The 13,903-nt window shown below is 42.2% G+C and overlaps 1 pseudogene; it reads left to right on the top strand.

Moving 5' to 3' along the window:
- The first annotated feature begins 846 nt into the window (after nucleotides 1-846).
- On the top strand, nucleotides 847-2,198 carry LOC120570003 (annotated as a pseudogene).
- The last annotated feature ends 11,705 nt before the right edge of the window (nucleotides 2,199-13,903 follow it).

Genomic DNA, 13,903 nt, shown 5'->3' with positions numbered 1-13,903 from the left:
GATAACGCTAACTCGCCCAATATTTGACCCAGGTGAAAAAAGCTTTTGGGGGGTTGTTTGGCTCAAGGTCATGTTGCAAAGGACCCTAGAGTGAAATTACTCCGAACCATCACTTTAAGTGCGACTCGAGTCCGAGTCTCAGACTCGAGTCCCCATCTCTGCTAAACGCTAGAGAGGAAACATTGCTGATCTTTAACTGGCTGATTCGAGTCATCCAGTAAAGTTTTCCGGGCCTAATGTTGGGATTTCTATTGAAAAAGTACATAGGGCGATACTCTGGTAAGAGGAAATTATGTTTAACCATGTATCCAGCCAATTTAAATAGCTCACGTTACTGTATGGTCTGAGTTAAATTCAATTAATATGGTATGTGGTGTTTTAATTTGCCAGGTGCAAATGTGTCACCAAAAACAGAACTCCCGAATCAATTGTCATTGGGTTAAAGAAATGCATAAAACCCAGTGTTTTTTTCTCCTATCCCAGAATGCATTCTGGGACCTTACTCCACAGTGCTGTAGAGATAGAGCTAGAAATCCAAGACTACTGTTTTATTCGGATTTTGAAAAGTAATCTGTAGGACAATAATAGGACAAAGTAAATGAAACAGTGTAGAAAAATGACAAAAGAGAGATTGATAGGGAGACAGTGTGAGAAGAAGGGTTAATGACAGTGAGAGCGATGATGATGGTGGGATGTGCAGAGTGAGCTGTAAGAGGAGCATCAGAGTCCAACAGGGACTGAGAGAGAGGAGGGGATGAAGAGAATGTGAGAGAGATAATCTCAGTTACATGACTCAGGTTTGTTCAGAAAGCTGCCAGAGCTGCAGCTATCTGCAGATCTCTGCAGATGGAGGTTGAGGACAGAGCCGTAGCTCTGCTTTCCACAGTTCCCAAACACCTCCCGTGCAGGAGCCCCTCACCTCTTTGGCCCCCAACAGTTACCATTATGCTGTACTCCATCTCTCTGATCACTGTGGCTCTCAACCTGGTCATCATCATCTCTATCTCCCACTTCAGGCAGATATTAACTCTCAGCTTCTCTACAGGAATTGTAACTTCAAAAAATGTGAACAGCTGCTGTATATTTAGAAGAATTGTCTCTTTGAGCTAGTAATGAATAATGTTGCTCCAAATGTCTGACTTTGATGCCAGAGACTGTTGTTCATGTCCACTCTCTTAACAATATAATATATAATATTAAGCATTGTTTCTGTACAACCGGACCTCAACCAAGTCATTTTCACTGTTTACACTTAAATATGGTAACTACTGATGTGGTGGAAGAGGAAAAATGTTCAAACTCATTTGGATTTGTATTTTCATTTTGAATACTTGTTTTATCACTCTTGTTGCTTAAATGGTGCTTTTCTCTTTCCCTCCAGGCAGCTCCACACACCCACCAACATCCTCCTCCTCTCTCTGGCTGTCTCAGACCTTCTAGTCGGCCTCGTGCTGATGCCAGTAGAAATCCTCCGAACAACATCCTGCTGGTTTCTTGGTGACTTTGTGTGTGCTACGTTTCTGCTTCTTACCATCATCATTCCCAGAGCCTCAATAGGTGACATAGTTCTCATATCAGTTGACCGTTATGTGGCTATTTGTGACCCTCTGCACTACACCACTAAAGTCACTGTGAGAAGAGTTAAATTCTGTGTTTGTCTGTGTTGGCTCTGTTCATTTACCTACAGCTTTGTCTGTGTAAATAATCTTCCGACTCAACCAGGGAGTTATAAACCCTGCTACGGAGTATGTGTCTTTGCCATTGAAAACATCACACTGTTGTTTGATTTGTTTGTTAACCTTATTGTTCCAGTTACTGTCATCATAGCTCTGTATTTGAGAATATTTGCCGTGGCTGTGTCTCAGGCTCGTGTCATGCGCTCTCACATTACAGCTGTCACACTCCAGCATTCAGTGACTCCAAAGGCAAAGAAATCAGAGCTGAAAGCAGCCAGGAAGCTTGGTGTTCTTGTAGTTGTTTTTATAATATGTGTATGCCCGTTATACATCCTAACATGGGTAGATTACAACTGGATTGTAGCTTTAATTCAACCCTCAGCAAGCATGCTGTATTTGTTTAACTGTTGTCTAAACCCTGTGATCTATGCCTTCTTGTACCCCTGGTTTAGAAAAGCAGTTAAACTCATTTTAACTCTTCAGATACTGCAGCCTGGCTCCTCTGAGACCAAAATGCTGTAGAGAGGCGGTGGAGGGACTGAGATCAGACTCGGTCTAAGGAGAAATGAATGAATATCTTCCTGCTGTTCAGTGAGTGAATTATAAGTATACAGAAAGTGAAGATATGATTACCCATCAATTAAAAGACCTGTGTTTCAGCTATTGCTTGTTGTTCACTTTTCTTCTCTGCAAAGAGTCCTAAGCACCATATACTGTCTCTAGGTAATCACCGGTTTAATGCAAGTTTTAAATTCACTGACACTTATGAAGGATGTTTTCTTCCCAGGGAACCGTTTCTCCTTTTGATGGAAACATTCACAACTACAGCTTTGAACTCATGTCTCTGTTTGGTCACAGCATCATCTCTGTGATTTGTGTCCATGTTGTTGCTAACAGAAAGTACAGGCCTGCTGGGCTCCTGTTTCACAGAGAAAAGATGCCCCTGAACAGCCACACTTTCCCTTCAAGTAGAGAAAACCATCAGCTGTTGTTTATCAGATACAACTGTCAGCACAAAAGATCATGTTCTCTTTCAGCTCAGGGAGAAAAGTAGTTTTTTCACTTTAGTGCCATTCATGTTTGATCCCTGTATCACATTTGTAGTCTCTATGACACAAATATTTAAAGCACTATAAAGTTATTTTGGCAACAAGTTAAACACCAGGTACTTTTAAAAGTCAGGATTATTTACAGTTCATCAGATAATATCAGTTACTTTTAACTTATTTTAGACAAATTATATGAATGCGATGCATTGCCATTTAAAATCCTTTTTATTAGAAAAATGATCACATTTAATGTCATTCATTCAGTTGTACATAGCATTGTGATATGTTTTGTCAAGTTACATGAAATATAATAAACAAGACATATTCATAATATAACTTCATGTCCTGGACTGGTCAAGAAAAACCACAAGAGACAATAATGATGTGGTGAAACACAGAACTAAAATAAATAAAACTACAGTAACAGTAAAAACTACAGAGAGGGGGGAGGGGGGGGGGGGGGGGGGTTGAGAGAATGTGTTTACCGTGTCTCTAAGAACACGGGTCACCAGGGGTTACAAGCCTGCAGGGCATTAATCAGTTAAACAGACAGAACCAGATACTCTTACTGGCCGTTTTCCAATCTTCCCTAATTCTCACTATGTGATAGGCATTTCAGAGCTATGAAGCTGCATTAGACAACATTGTGTGAAGAAACACAGCCCTTTCATTCATTTAAATATCATAGGGCCACTCTGTTGAGGCAGCAGGGCTTTGTTAAATAAAAAAAAGCAGTGGAACAACTTTTGCTGGCAGGTAATGTGATGTCATCCAGAAAGGTGTCGCGTCTGTAAATAGGGTCAGGAAAGGAGGAATTAATTAAAGTCAGAGAGAAACTATGGCTAGGGTTAAATATGATGAAAAAGTATTTGATTGTTTAGGTGTCTTATTAGCCTTCATACTCCTGGGCATCTGAGTGTGATTGTTGCAGTCAAACCTGCCCAAACGAACCGCACCAACCCTAGTGTGATTCAACCAAACTAAATGAGGCAGGTGTGAAAGCCTGAGTCCTTTTTTTGTTGGTCCACTTTTCGGTCCACTTGGATGACAGATGCCTGCAAAAACACCCTTAGTATAGCAGCCTGTGCCATGCAACAATTATTGTTCAGTGTAGAGCTACATTATCTGCACACTTAAACTGCCACAGTCATTCATGAAATGCTCTGCTGACTTGCCAGAAGATGGAGCTGTTGACTTTTATTTTTCAGGATAGAAATGAAGTAAAACAGTTGAGATGACAAAGTGATAGTAAAGTAAACCTTTGCCAAGTCCAAGACCAGGACTAGTCAAGACCGAGTCCAAATGAGAGACAGAAAAATAGAATCCTCTTCAAGACCACTTAGTTACCTGTTCATAATGTATGTGATGCAAGAGACACTATATAATTTTATGTCATTATAAAATGTATCATTTTGCATTATTTTTTGTAATGATCCAAAAGCAAGTACAGTGTAACAACACCGTAGGATCAAATTAGGCTATAGACAGGTGTCACTAAAAACACAGGTGTCCCTAAAAAATACAAATGTTCCCATTTTTTATACTTATCACTTGTCTTGAAGAATCCACATTACAAAGTGCTCAGTGACATTGTGTCTGTGACTGAAATCAAAAAGCGCGCTGCCTCGGCCCCTAATAATACAGGCAAAATCAATAGGGTCCAAATTCCACCTAATGAAAACTAAAGATCAAGATGAAAGAGTAACATCAATATTGAACAGGCTGGTCTGGTTTTGTAGCTCACTTGAACAAATCAAGCTAAAAGAGGTGAAGAAAACAGCAAACACTTATAAGATAGTGAAGTAAAATAGGTCAAACTATGCTAAGCCAAAGCTATGGACTCGTGTTCAGAAAGGGTTTTTAAGCAGGAAGAGGCGTAACATTATAAATACATGGTCTATAATCATGAACTGATAGTTATTACATTGTGTGTCTCCAGTCCCCACATAAGCATAATGCCAGAGTACACAGTGGCATGTTAACCTAGGACACAAACTAATGAGCTGATCATTTCAGACAGGTGTGTTGATGCTCTGAAACATCTAAAACATGCAGGGAAGGTTTCTAAAGAACAATGGCTGATTATGTAGAAGATGAGACATTGTGACATTTGAACTCTCAATCTTCAGGTCCAAAGGGAAACACAGATTTCAGTGAGCTATTGTCCAGGTGATGACTCATCTAGATATTTGGCTATATTTCATTGAGTCAGCCTGGGTTTACTCAATAACATGACTTTCCTTAACTAGAACTGGACTGATTGTTAATCAGAATCAGGTGTGTTAATGCAGACACACATTTAAAATATACAGGGCAGTTGTCCACAGCACAATGCCTGATTAGATACATGTATGATCATCTTGCAACACCACGGTCTCGAACTCAGAAGCATTGAGGCCGTAGGCAGGTTCTGATCTCAGGGAGATATTAACTGGTTGATGTCATCGGCGGAGCGGGGGGGTGGCTAATTGGGCTTAAGCCCCAAATGTTTTGTCAATGCCCGAATCTTTTAGGTTTTTTAAAATAACTTCAACTTTGTTTCATTTCCTTACAGTCTTTGTGACTGGAGCGGCAAAAAATGAAACAACAGCGCTATTACCGTGCGTGGTGGCAGACGGTAATGCATCGCGCATCACGCAGCTTGTTTGCCAACTGCCAATAAAAACTAACGTCGTTAACTTGTCATCAGGGGGCTGGCGGGCTGTTGTCATCATGGTTGTCATGCATGTTGTATGTTTCATCGGTGTCGCGAGCTTACTGCCTAACCGGCTTAAGTTATGGATATAACAAAGTTTTTTATAGTACGGAACAGGAACACTAGTAACCATAGTAACAGACCTCACCGGCCGGAGTGATTCAGAAGCAGCGTCAGACGAACCGCGGACAAGTGGTGCAGGTTTGGGAATCCGCTGTTAGAACACTTGAGTTAAGGGACTGCAGGCTCTCAAGTGTCACGAATTGAGCGTGACAGTCACTCATTTCAGTCTTTTGTCACGCACTCCCCCCACACATTGTATTTCTCACGTGGAAAAACTTTTTATAATAAATTGAATATGCCGCAGCGCCCAAAATGTCTCTGGCGCGCCGCTCTCACTATGGAACAGGCAGGATCAAGCGCGTCTCCCCTGGAGTTGTTAGTCGACTTGAGCCTGCCACTTTTCAGCCACTCAAAAAAACAAAGGGGCTACACAATAGCTAATAAGATTTAACGCAACAACCAATGAAAAAAAGCAAAGAGCAGCGTACAGACACTTCCCTAAATATTCGCTCATTCAGAGACCAGAGACCCAAACGGGGCTCTGTGTCTGTCAGACGTCTGAGATCTACTGTATCAGCAGAGCAATCACGTAATGCACAGCAGATTATGGTGCAGGTAGATTATTTTCTGAAATATATTGACTATTATAACTTTATTTTTCTCAAAATATCAGCAACCCTCCAAAACTCAGATAACACAGATATATTTTGAATGTGTACAAAGTTTTGGACATGAGCAGAAATCTTGCTCAAACAAATCTGAACTATTACAGTCTTAGTTTATTAATTCATTAAAATGAATTAATTTATCATTGACGTGAATAATTGTCATATGCACATTTAAGGAGGTTACTTCCTCAACAAAAGATGCAAAAGAAGAGGGAAGAGTAAATCATGCCTCTAGGCTACATGTGTGCTGACTCAGATATAATTAGGAAAGCTGATCTACAGGAGAATAAATAGATGAAAGCAATACAGAATGCCTTGAGAGCATTACTCCATATATTCCATTATGTTTTATATTTGGATTATAATCTATGTTTACCTTTTACATAAAGATTTCCAGCATCAATTTATTCAGAAAAGGTATAAATAGGTGCATACAAATTCACCAGAATGCAGGAAATGAAGAGTTTAATGCTCAAATTTCCTGAGGGAGGACCCCCATACCCCCACATCATAAGTCCCCCACGCGGAAATTGAATAAATACTTTGTATTTGGTTGAATTGGTCAGTGCCATGTGTCAAATCTTTGTATCGAATGTTTGGTATCGCCTGTCTCCTACTCTGGTGATGTCACCAGTGTCATCGCAACACATAGTAGATAAGGAGCAGGCTTTAGCATGAAAAATGCAGAATTTAAAGCTACTGTAAAAATAATTATTTTAAATTAGAAAATTCTGAGAATGTGTGTATTTAGTTAAGACAACATAGAGATGCCTGTAATTTATTTACAAAAAGATCAATAAATGAAAAACCAGTCTTTAAAGATGCTCTATTTTGCATCGACTGCAATGTGTAGATCAGGAATCAATTCAAAATTTTTTATTAAATTCACTTTTTAGATACCAAAATGCTGTACAAACAAGCACTAAGGTCCTGTATTAACCCTTTTTTGTGTTGTGACAACACGAGGGTTAAATTCACTTTTTAGATACAATTCTGAAATGTTGCAATCCAAATCTACAATGATCTTCGAGTGTTGTGATTTTTTTTCATGAACATCAAAGATTTAGTTTTGGGAAGAAATTGCAGGATTTGTTTATACTACTGTATGCAGTAAAATGTTTTAATGCACTATGAGCTAAATGTAAATTTGTGGAGGACAGTCTGGAGATGGAGTTGCCCAAATTTGGTGTCAATTGCAAAACATTCTCAATCCCATCTCGAGAAATAATGGACGCTTGGTCAGGTGCCTTGTTGTTGTTATCGAGGCTAAAAGTCTCCTTTAGGCGTCATATAACGCCTTTAACTAAACACACTTGGTTGGGACTATTGGCGCCCCTTTGACACAGTTAGGTTAAGCAAAAGTCGGTAGGGTGGGCTTACATTTCCGCTGACTCTCGGAATAATGGAATTAACCCTTGTTTTGTCCTCGGGTCAAATTTGACCTATTTTTATATCAGAATTATGGGTTTCTTTGAACCAAATTGCCCCAAAATAAAATGAATGCGTGGATGTAAGCCATGTAACATTATTGGCAGGTAAAATTAATGATTACTTTCACTGAATTGTGGGTGTGTGTTTTTTTTTTAACTGTGATCCACTCAACATCCTCTGATCTTAACTATCAGTCAAAATAATCCACAATTTCTGTTTTTTTTAAACAAAAAATAGGTATTATGTCATTTAAATTATGTTTATTGACCATGGCTTCCTGTAAAATACAGGATTGATTTTAAAATCCTTCTCCTGACCTACAAAGCTCCAAATGGTCAAGCACCATCATATCTAGAAGAGCTCCTAATACCTTATTGTCCCACTAGAGCACTGCGCTCCCAGAATGCAGAGTTACTAGTGGTACCTAGAGTCTCTAAAAGTAGAATGGGAGCCAGAGCCTTCAGTTATCAGGCTTCTCTCCTATGGAACCAGCTCCGATCTGGGTTCGGAGGGCAGAAACTGTCACCTCATTCAAGAATGAACTTAAAACTCTCCTATTTGATAAAGCTTATAGTTAGGGAGGAGGAAGTTGCAGTGTCCACCTAACTGGCCCAACTGCTTCTCTCTATAATTGTTAGATTAATAATATATAACAAAAGTAGAGGGAGGCAGGCCAGCACAGCTGGGGAGAGTTCAAAGCTCCGAACAGGCTACCTCCTTATGTCCTGTCTCTTAGTTAACGCCTTTGTTATAGTTTTTAAGACTGCCGGGGACTTTCTTCCTTTGACACACTGAGCTGCTCTCTCCTCTCTCTCTTCTATTACCATTTGTGTGCATCCCGTCTTCATGGGGAGTTTACTCCCCCGAGTCCTTATGTTTTTCCCCAGCGTATTTCCTTGGAGAACGTTGGCACCAAGATCCTGGTTGCAGCTGTCGCCGCTGGTCCTGCTACACTCCCTTCTAAGCTCAGCGGTGCCCTGCAATGTCATGCTGCATCCTGCTAAACCCTGCTGCTCCCCTGTTACGTCCATCCATGCTCTGCTGGGCCACGCTACATCCTGTAACGCCTCAGCTGATACCTTGACATGAACTACTACGACTACCATTTGAAGTCACAGTTCCATTATTAATGTGACTATTATTGCCACTGTTCATCAAGTATCCCCAACCGCCAGTCAGACATCGCCCACCAAGAGCCTGTCTCTGTCCGAGGTTTCTTCCCAAGAGGGAGTTTTTCCTCGGTCAGTGTCGCACTGCTTGCTCCTTTGAGGGAATTAGTGTAATTGTTGGAATTGTTGGGGCTTTGTAAATTATAGAGTGTGGTCTAGACCTACTATATCTGTAAAGTGTCTCGAGATAACTCTTGTTATGATTTGATAACTATAAATAAAATTGAATTGAATTGAATTGGAGTCCAAGAGAAATCTGAGGCAATAGGAAAATGTCTGAGTCCAGACTGTAGTCCAGCTTCGAACCTACGAAATTGCAAAGTGTGTGATGGATGAGTTAGTGGCAAATGTTTGCCCACATCCCAAGAGATACTTCTTCAATTGGTGTTCTTATATTTCAGTTAGATAAGAGATTTCTGTTTACTTTACTACGTTTAAAGGAGGGACGAAAACGTTTAGCTGCTGATGATTTAAATTTCTCAACAACCCTTGCTGCCACTAGAGGTCTCTGTTTGCCACCAATTGGTTTAGGTGAAGGCCTGTTTCTCTCTGTCAGTTCCCCTATCAACACACACATGTGGGGCCCATAAGGGTTGGATATGGGCTGGTGAGCGGGACCCATCTGGGTAGCCCAGTTAATTTTGTCCAGGGGTTCCATGATGGCCCCATGACGGCAAGCCACTGAAAGAAATATTAACTTACGCATTGCCCCCGAGCACACAAGGTGCATATAATCTAACACAAAACTGGGAACTAAACCTATACCCAGATCATTTAGGGGTGAGGGACAGTTGGTGCAGTTGATAGCCTTGCCTACCAAATTGCTCATCTGTCCTGAGCTCTGCTGATATTTCACGATAAACCACCTTCCCATTCATGTCCTGTCCTTTTTGAGTGCACCTCTCACACCCATAATAGTCCGTATGGAGCATTTAAGAAAGGCACGAGCAGGTGCATCACAATAAAAGCATTGGGTAATGCTACCCTGAAATGTACACCATTGTTCACAATACCACTCTGAGAAACGGCTTTCATATTCTTGCACCTGAGTACACTCCCATTACAAACACACTACACCCTGAAATTTCCTTAATCCTACCCAGAATAGGCCACAGACTCATACTGGAGCTACGGAATAAGGCCAATCCATCGATGTTAATTCGAAGTGTGAGAGTATCAGTCACATTTGGTAAATGTCCTAAATATGTTAGTTCAGCTATGAGAGCATTTTCGATTCCAAAGTAGTAGTAGGAGCCCGCCAGCCATTTTTGTCACATTGCAAGATCTGTCAGTGGACATAAGAGTTCTGGCATCCACTGGTATATCAAGGCCCTTCCTCCTTAGGATTTTAAGAAGTACAGACAACGCTGTTTGTGGTATGTTGAATTCTGCAGCCCACTCCGCAAGCCCACATGAGTCATCATCATTATCATCTTCCAAGTCAGAACATTCATCTCCATGCAAATCACAGTCACTATCACAACCATGCATATCAGCTGGCACCCAGTTTTCAGAATCCAAATCAACAAATGAGGGAATGTTAAAATCATTAAAAAAATCTGAGGAATTTTCATCTTCTAAATCATTTGATGAATTCTCAAAACCGTTCTGATCACAAGCATCGTAGAAAGTGTCCGTGGAATCTTAGCTTTCAGTATGCTCTAACAAATCATCCAGTGGGGATTCCTTTTCAGAATCATTTGCCAACAAATCATGAATCATAGACTCCTATTCAAGGAGATGCAAATATTCCTACACTTTCACTGATATTTTTGTCCTTTTTAGTTCTTTCTGAACAAACCATTATAAAAAAAAAACATTTTAGTTTTTAGCTATGATTACATAGCCTCGTGAGACCGTCCTGATCTCGCGAGCTCCAGTTTTCCACTCGCAGATCAGTCTGGCATCTTGAGGCAGAGAAAATTTGGAGCCGTTAGCCAATCGACCGGGCCAATCAGCGTTGGTTTTGAGGTGGGTTAGGTGGTGATAGACAGATGGTTTATCCAATCAGCTAACCAGTATTTTCAGACAGCGGTAGCCGCCGCAATGCTTTTTTTCTCTTGATCCTTCTTTTGGAATATGGTCCGGAACCTGAAATGGTGTCTTTATTCCTAAATTCGCTACACAAACGGCAAATATCCTTTACCGACATTTTGTTTGCATGCTGAGCTAACGGAAAGAGCTTGCCTGCAGCAGCAGGGGCGGGCGTTTGTGGTGTATTTTCATACGCTTCGGGATCTGATGGGAGGCCATCACCAACATAGGGATAGACAGATGGTATCAATGAAAGCATTTCGCCCCTTCCCAAAAAGTTCTCCAACGAAGTCTCCTAGATGGATAGCGAAAGCGGCAAGCAATCCATCTCGGAGTCGAGGTTAATGATTACAGGGGATCGGGTATTAATGTGGCGAATGTTCATCTAGTAGCCTTAATGGATGAGTACACTATTTGAAAGATAGCATTTCATTGGGAGATTTATTGTACATGAGCGCTGAAATGTACAGTACAGTCTTTGAGATTAGACTCCACCATCATTTAAACATTCTGAGGAACTCTTTAAAAGGGTAGGCCAAAATAATATAACCCCCGCAGGGAGCTCTAGACACTGATGGTGGCGGAGGAGCAGACAACAACCAGCCGCCGGAGAGGCCTGCCGAAGAGGACCCAGGAGCCGCTGAGGGAGCAAAGACCGGAGGAGCAGGGATGAGGAGGGGTGCGTTTTATCCTGAAATGGACAACTGAGCAGCAGAGAGAGACAGGTTTTAAAACAGGGATGTTGTGCAGTGATTGGCTCATGATTTTCATGGCTGCTTCTGGATTGGTTAAGACTAAAGGTGGGTGGTGATGGCCCAGTGGATATGCTCACTTGCCTTGGTGTGGCAGACCCAGGTTCGATTCCCACCGCGATGTATCAACCAATGTGTCTCTGAGCAAGACACTTAACCCCTAGTTGCTCCAGAGGTGTGTGACCTCTGGATATCTAACAATTGTAAGTCGCTTTGGATAAAAGCCGCCAGCTAAATGACATGACATGTAATCTAATGTAAAAAGTGCGAACACCTCTACAGCTAATCCATTCAGGGGAGTGAGAAGTGATTATGTTTAAGAAGTTGAAAAATGTGCGCCTCAGCTCCATTAGTCTCTGTTAAGGTAAGGTGACCAGATTTCTGAGACAAAAATCAAGGGACATTTTCAGCTCAGAAGCGTAAATACCTCCAAAAAGCTAATGTTTTTATCTCTTGTAAAACTTAAAACGGGGGTTACTAGACCTAGAGCTGCACTGGGGCACAAGCCCCCCATGGGCATGCTCCCCCTTTAAGAAAAATGTTGTTTATTTTAACGGTTAAATGCATCAATCTGGTGCACTTTGAAAAGAAATTCAGAGGTTAGACTTGATTATTCTTATCTGTGGATAGAAATATTTGTGCTGTAGCCCGAACTATTTTGCACTTCAGAATTTTTAACCATGCATAGCACACACAGGTTGAATAGTTTTTACTTCATTATTGCATTAATGTCACATAGGAAGCATACCAGTAGAAATATATATTCATATTTGTAAATGGGATAAACAAAACAGGGTGCCCTATTTAAAGCAGATTCAGTTTTGCTCCTAGCGCTTGCTGCTCGCTTCTCTGCAATCTGTTCAGTCTGCACCGCCAAAGCTCATGCTGTTGTTTAGCCCCCAAACGGGCTGGTCCCACTCACCCTGCTGTTGGCCATGACTTCCACCGCTGTCGCAGGAGGATTCCTGGCAAATCGACTCTCTGATGACACCTGGCCATTGCCCATCTCAACCGACCAGGGAAGGATGCCTGCCCGATGACAACGCCGGCTGGCCCATCTAATCGCTTCGGCGGTTGGCGAGTAAATCCTGAACTCATCCCTGTCATTGGCGACATTCGCGGGTCGGAGATACTGGAAACCTTTGTTTACAAATGATATTCAGCCTCTGAGTGGCGATCACACAAGGATTTATTTGTCCTCCTTTTGTGACTCTCTTGATTCCAGCTGTGTGCCTCCTCCCCAGTCCTCCGGAAAAGCCCGCTCAGAAGCGTAAATCCAGAGAGACGGCCAGCAGGCCTATTGCACAAACAAACCCAGTGCTTATGGCACTGTCTGATGTTCAATCTTCCTCCATGATATGGTTGCGCAGAATATCAACGCTGGAAGACTCACTCCACCTTCAGACCTTCTCGGCCGACCCTAATCTCCTCAGCCTTCCATCAATGTCCACATCCTGCTTCAGCTGCCTCCACCGGCCTCTGAACACGGCACTCACACCTGGCCGGCGCCAGTGTGATGACGCCACCCCGGAGTTCATTCCTAGAAGGACCCTGGCTACCGCTGTACCTCTATCCATGGGCCATCTTTTCCCCACTGGCTGCTGCCATCTCTCATCAGCTGAGGGGCCGGATTTTGGCAGGTAATGACCTTAATCTTGTTAAACTCCTGCTGGGCTCTTGAGCTGTGTGAACGGCGTGCGGTTGTAGACTGTAGGAACATATCTGTCGAAGTTAAAAGATGGGGACCCTAGACTGTTTAAAACCTGACCTTCCCTGTTCTCGCATTGAATTTGGTGTGTATAGGGATGTAATTTGTGAAGTTCAACTCGGGCGTAGCGCCAACTTATGTGGCCGCTTTTTCTCGGGTGATGCATTACTAAAATTGAAAGCAATGCATTTTAATGGGAAGCATATTTCGGATTCCAGAATGAAAGCCAGTAGCGCAGTAGTTGATAAGGCTTAAAGTCCCGTAGGGAGGTTGGTCGGGTGGTGGATGGGATAAACACGCTCCGCTGCAGTGGCAGTACCTTGTCCCGCTGGGTTGCAGTTCCTTTGTCGGCGTAGTCCCCTGCGGTGACGGTTCCCTTTCCCCAGTTCTTTTTTTCCTAACCCCAACCGTCTCGCTATTGTGCGCTTTTATTTCCCGTCCCACGAAAGTGGGCCCGCGAAAGCCGTTGTTTTGGAGCGGTGGTTTCATTTCCCCGTGAAGTCGCTAGCCAGCATTTCCCCGCAACGCTAAGGGCTGCCTGTGCCTGTTTTGGCGTGGTCTCATTTCCCCCTGCCCGTGTATATACATCAAAAAAACGAATCTGTCCACCTAATTTAATAGATTACAATAAAATTACAACACTGCGTGAGACCGGTTG

The sequence above is a fragment of the Perca fluviatilis genome, chromosome 12, assembly GCF_010015445.1.
Source record: "Perca fluviatilis chromosome 12, GENO_Pfluv_1.0, whole genome shotgun sequence".
NCBI classification, from domain to species: domain Eukaryota; kingdom Metazoa; phylum Chordata; class Actinopteri; order Perciformes; family Percidae; genus Perca; species Perca fluviatilis.
The sequence above is the reverse complement of the archived record's forward strand: the minus strand, read 5'-3'. Positions and strand labels throughout refer to the sequence as shown.